The 6,587-nt window shown below is 34.2% G+C and overlaps 1 long non-coding RNA gene across 1 annotated transcript; it reads left to right on the top strand.

Annotated features, from left to right (window-relative positions):
• The first annotated feature begins 3,907 nt into the window (after positions 1–3,907).
• Positions 3,908–6,202, top strand: LOC141702913 (uncharacterized). Its single transcript, XR_012567296.1, has 5 exons — positions 3,908–4,035; positions 4,825–4,980; positions 5,114–5,289; positions 5,382–5,561; positions 6,118–6,202. It is a non-coding gene; the product is annotated as an uncharacterized LOC141702913 (long non-coding RNA).
• The last annotated feature ends 385 nt before the right edge of the window (positions 6,203–6,587 follow it).

Genomic DNA, 6,587 nt, shown 5'->3' with positions numbered 1-6,587 from the left:
TCTCACAATTGGAAACATGCACCGTAAGTGTACTGGTCCACCTAACTATACTTCTCTGCATAAGTGAACTAGTAGGTGCACTATAATGTCGAAAAATGCTTGTGGGAAAATTGTTTCAAATTGACAAAGAATTTCAATAATTTCTTGTTGCAACCTAGAAAGCTCACTCAAATCAACGACTTTGGCCCAAATACCTCTTAGAAATGCACCTAATCTAATAAAAGGGACCACAACCTCAGGTTTCATTAACTTTTTCACGGCAAATTATAACAAATAGTTCAGCATAAAATGCGCATCATGGATCTTATAACCGGTTACTTTTCTCTCCTTCGTGTTCACATAACGACTAGTGTTAGATGCACAACCATGTGGCAGTTTAGCATTTTTCAGCACAGTGCAGAATATATCCTTCTCCTCCTTTGTTATATCAAAAATGGTAGGAAAAATTTCAACATAGCTCCCGTCACTTGATTCAACGGGATGAAGATCTTTCCTAATTCCCATTTCTTGTAAATCATATTGAGCATTGACATGGTCTTTTGACTTGTGAGCAATATTTAACAAAATACCAATTATGTTGTCACAAATATTCTTCTCGATTTGCATAACATCAAGATTATGCCAAGTAAATTATGACTCCAATATGGTAAATTAAAAAATATTGACTTCTTCTTGAAAGGAAAATCAATCTTATGCTTTTTTTGCCCTAGTTTTCCCCCAAACTGATTTCTAAAGCCTGATAACAATTCCATACAGTCTGTTCCTGTCAAAATTTCAGGGGTGACTCCCATTTCAACTTCGCCGTTAAATCTTTTTTTATCGAACCGCCACTTATGATCGGGATCCAGAAACTTCCTATGGTTCATGTAGCACATCTTTTTACTATGCTTTAGATACATTGAAGAAGTCTCGTAGTTGTAAACAGGACAACCGAGTTTACCTTTGGTGCTCCAACCGGATAACATTGCTTATCCTGGGAAATCACTGATGGTGCAGATGACACCGACACGTAACCTAAAATTCCGACCAGTAAATACATCATAAGTTTCTATCCCTCCTTCCCATAACTCTTCTAACTCAGCAATAAGAGGTTGCATAAAAACATCTATATTATTTTTTGGAGATTCTGGACCAAAAATGAGTGTTGAAAGGATAAGGTTTTCTTGACGTATACATAACCAAGGAGGCTGATTATAGTTAACCAAAATTATTGGCCAGGTGCTATGTAAAGTATTCATTGTTCGGAATGGATTGAATCCATAAGCAGCGACACCCAACCTAAAATTCCTAATTTCAGACGAGAATTGAGGATACCTAGTATCCATTTCCTTCCAAGCTTCGCCATCTGCTGGATGTCTAAATTTCCCGTCATTTTTCCGTCCAACTGCATGCCATGTCATTATTTCGGCAAACTCCTTGCACATAAACATCTGTTGCAGTCTTGGCTTTAGTGGAAAATATCGCATGATATTTGCTGGCACTTTATGAATCAACTTCTTTGCATTATTATCGCGGGTCCCTTCTTTTTCCACTATGGTCCACCTTGAAGCACCACAAGTTTTACAAGAATCCTCTTTTTCATTCTCACCCCAATACAACATGCAATTGTTAGGACAAGCGTGTATTTTTTTATAGTCGAGACCTAGATCTGTAATGAAAGTTTTTGCGGCATTGAAAGATAAGGGTATGTGTGCCTGTGGAAAGGCTTCTCTTATCAACCCTAGTATATCCCCAAATCCCGACTCTGAAATCCCATTGGCACACTTTATGAATACAACCTAATGATAAAATTTAATCGCGAAAACTTTGCGCAACCTGGATATAAAGGCTGCTTTCCCTCCTTGACATGGCGATAAACATTTTTGACATCGTCATTTGGTCCACTAGTACAACGCAACATCTCATCTAGGTTATTTCCAAAACTCACATTGGTTTCAAAATCCATATGTTGTTCATCCCTATTTTCGTCGCTCTTAAGTGAAACCTCATAAATCCAATTAACATATAATTGAGATGGACCACTCCAAATAAGATGATTGTTGATCACATCTGCCCTCTGCCACTTTCGATTAATACAATTCTTGCAAGGTCATAGTAATTCATCACCAACAGAGAATTTGGCAAATGCATTTTTAATAAATGTCTCTACCCCTCTAATGTACCGTCCACTATACTTTGGGAGATTTATCCAAATAATTTCCTCGTCATCCATCACTACAATTAAGAAGCATATAAATATTATAATATCATAATTTGTGTGTTTGTGTGTTTGCAAACTCAAACCTAGGCAGGCCTAGTCCAGAACACTAAATGACTCTGTGTTTACAAATTGGTATCTAACAAAAATAGAACACTAAATGACTTTGTGTTTTCAAATTCCAAATTCTGCATCAGTCATGATTCATCACAAACATAATTTTATAAATCTTCAAGACTTAATGTATCATATTTATATAATCTTATTGTTACTAGAAAGAACATACGAAACATAAGGCATCAGATAAACACATCTATTTAACCAACAAGCATGAATCTATCATCATTCAATCATATTATGAAGCATGATAAGCAAAGGTGCCCAATTCAGGACGAAAATTGTACATCTTGCACCCCTCACTACGCCATATATTGGATTCTGCAACCCTTCACGGTGGGGTTGCAAAGAAAAGTGTAATAGTAGCATTCAAAACCAATGTCTAGCGCAACCCCTCTTTTTTGAGGTTGCCGTAGAGTCAAAATGTGTTACCAAAATGACATATATAATTAAAGATGATTTTTTTGAAATTAACTAATTAGTAATTTTTTACATAGAAATGAAATAATAATTGAAATATATATTTTATTTATTTTTAGAAGTTAATAATATTAGTGCAGTGATTTCAAATATTATAATGATAAATTGAATGCTTTATAAAACTTAACAAGTGATTAATAGATTTATTTATAATATTCACTACGCCATAAACGACCTTCTAACACATTATTAAGTAATGTTGCCATAGAAAATGTTGCCCCAACACAACATTAATCTAACCTATTACAACATATTTTAATTATATTAACAAAGAAGTAAAAAATGTTGTCAAGTCTATTATAAATAAAAATATTTATTTTTTTATTAAAATTATGCTGACGTGTCACTGGGTTCTCTACAAGTGGGTCACATACTGCTGATGTGGCAGCTGTGAGAGAAACAATTATTTTTTTAGCTAATAAAAAATTATAAAAAACTTATAAAAATAAAAAAGTAAATTAAATATATTTAATAAAAATCAAACAAGTGTTATAAAATTAATTAATATATTTTAATAATGTAAATAGTTGTAGAGGGATTTGGTGAGCGGGAAATATACCGCCTACTAACTTTGGGGAAAATATTAAGCCCCTCCTCTCAAAACCCTACCTACCAGCTCGCAGGTGATACACAAATTTAGCCTATTTTTACACAAAATTAATAAAAATAACCAATTTCTGAAAAGTTGGTCAACTTTGGCCGATGGGATACCCAACTATGAGTGGAGTATCCACTTTATATAAGATACCCAACTGGCAGTGGAGTATCCCATATATGAAATACCCAACTACCACTCGACTATCTTATACAAATTGGGATACCCAACTGACAGTGGAGTATTCAATCGGCCAAAATTGGCCACTTTTTTGAGAATGACTATTTTTGTTAAATTTTTTCAAAAATCAGCTATTTTTGTCATTTTTTCCCAGCCCCCCCTGTTCTCATTCACAATCCTAAAAACAGATATTACAATTCTATCTCTATCTCTATCTATTTACTCAAAGCTATACAACACACACTTTCTCTATTCACAATAATCAGTTTTATTTCTACAGACTCTAGTGAATCAGATTTGATTTTCCCATGATTTGATTGTTATTAAAATTGGATTCAGTCACAAGTCCAATAATATCAGAGATTAACTCAATTACTCTGCTCAGATGCTCTCCCAACTTCGCACTTCCAGGCGCTCTATCTCTCTCCCCCTCTGAGTCACCACTGTATGAGAGATTAGGATTTAGGTGATGTTATATTGGAGAACTCGGTTTCGGTGTTTTCTTGTTTCTATTACTATTTCTGTTGCTTTAAATGTTTTGTTGTATTTCGTTTTCTCGGGACACTGGTTTGTGTAATTTACAGCTAACGAGATATTGGGGGTGGGGATGGAGTGTGTTAAGTTATGTGATGTTAAGTTAGAGAACTCAGTTTTTTAGGGTTTGTGTTACATTGTTACTGTCTATGCTCCTTTAATGTTTTATTGTCTTTCAGGTTTTTTAGGACACTGGTTTTTATAATTTGGGGCTAAAGAAATATGACTGACTTATTGTTTCGCGCCTTGCTCGGTAGTTTAGGTGAAGCTTTTATATGTCCTTTACGTATTTTTTGTTTATAAGACCTCGAGATATTACATTTTATTGTTTGGGTATGTAATATGATTGATTTGGGAGTGGGATCTTTTGGTGTTAGATTTAGTATATTTATAGTTTATGAATGTTGATCTCTTATTAATTTGTGTACACTTGTTTTAGTTTTTGCGGAATGTTTTATTAATTTGTTTATGAATGTTGACTCAGACACCTTTGTTCTTTTTCAATCTGTTCTGTTTTTCTATGCCAAAGTTTTGTCAGAGGTAATGCTAGATTTATTTTCGTCAGTACTACTCTATGTCTCTTATTAGTAATTCAATATTTTTATTAATATCTTCATAGATACAGTAGGTCTTCTCATGCTCAAAATAATAAAATCTAGGCTGTCAATTGAAGTTATAAAGTCATCTTTTCTAGTTGTTAAGCTTTAAATTCATTTTGCAGGGTAGTAGACTGGGCATAACAACTGTTATATCAACAGACTCAATTCGACATATGATGAGGAGTTTTGTTGATGAGAAGCAAAATCCCTTAATTTGGGCTTCCACCTGCCATGCTGGGGAATGTTTTGATCGTGTGGCTGTCGGAGAAGCTAATTTTGTATATAACAGATATAATAATACATCAGTTTATGCTTACCTTTCTTCTTAAACAGTCACGGTCACCAGTGAAATTTTGTAGAGTTTTTCCACAAGGTTATTGGAGGAATGCTAATATTGTATCGATTTTGCAGATAGGAAAGCTGATATCGAGCAAAACTGTGAGAAAAGAACTTAGAAAACATCAACGTGTAGCAGCAGAAAGAATGTGTGACATCTGTCAGCACAATGTGCTCCCTGGTAAAGATGTGGCAACTCTTATGAACATAAGACCGGTAGACTCGTCTGCAGTAGCAGGAATGTGAATGGGGTAAATTTCTGCCATGATATTTTTTAGCAGTATGACCATCTTTTTTCATCTTGTTTATTCTTTTCTGTTTTGTAATATGCTTCCACCTGCAGGCTTTTCATGTATTTCATACATCCTGCCTTGTGCACTTGATGCTTCTTACTGAGTTAGAAATTCATAATAATCAGAATGCTGCTGGTTCTGAAGTGAAACAGAGAGGTCGGAAAAAGGTACCAAAGGAAATATAAAATCACACACAGGCGAGTACCAAAGGAAACTTCAGAAATCTTCTTGTAAGTTATAAACCAGTTGAGCTAATTACTTAGACCACTGCTATTATATGACAACTCCTTTCCTAGAGCAAGCACAATGCTAATGCTAATATGGATTTAAGTATTTATATATTTTGGCTACGAACGTGATTTTGCTGCTATACTCGAACTTGTAGTTCAGTGGTTATGCTAAAATGGCTACACTTATTGAGTTTATTTGTTAAAACTCATGTAACAAACATAACGTCCCTTTTACTTATTTGAAACTAATGTGGGAAGGATGGCTATAGCAATCTTTGGTTCAATATTTAGAACTAATTACTAATTATCCATTTAAGCAACATATACTAGTTTACGACTAAACTCTTTCTAACAGATATCTGATCACTATTTACAAGGTTTGCACCCGTGTAAAGGAAGGATGCGTGTATATATAATTATTTTAAATTTCAAGGTTCGCACCCCTGTTAAGGAAAATTGCGTGTATATATAAATTATATTAATTTAAATATCCGTGATTGACATTTACCAAAAAAATTAAGTCAAAGTACTGGTAGTAAAGCATTTGTTTTGGCAGGGTGGTGATCCTCTGGACTTTAGACTAGCAAATGCTGCTTCACACAGTGTTCAGTCTACTTCCTTGACAGATCGACAACCCGAGCAATTTGTGATCAGGTATAGCACCTTGTTCTGTCACTATTAAGTCTCAAGTAATATAAGAAAATTATAGCATCTAGTTCTGTCACTATTAAGTCTCAAGTAATATAAGAAAATTAGTGATCACGTAGATCAGATCATTATACAAGGAAGAACATGATACAAAAGTATAAGTACCACTTTAGTCCTATACTCAATCCACTTATCATTTGTAGATAGAGTGTTAATATATAGTTTTATGACATAATTATGACTAATTTGCAAGTGCTCAGTTATTTGGCTAGTATAAATTTTGGATACGTAGAATATATTATGCTTAAGTTGGCATTTTATCAGATTCGGTCTTCCAAAGTTTTCCTTCTGAATCAAGAGGGGGGGATATTGTAATAT

The sequence above is a fragment of the Apium graveolens genome, unplaced genomic scaffold (assembly GCF_009905375.1).
Source record: "Apium graveolens cultivar Ventura unplaced genomic scaffold, ASM990537v1 ctg5887, whole genome shotgun sequence".
Taxonomy (NCBI): domain Eukaryota; kingdom Viridiplantae; phylum Streptophyta; class Magnoliopsida; order Apiales; family Apiaceae; genus Apium; species Apium graveolens.
Note: the sequence above shows the minus strand (reverse complement) of the source record. Positions and strands in the feature narration are given on the sequence as shown.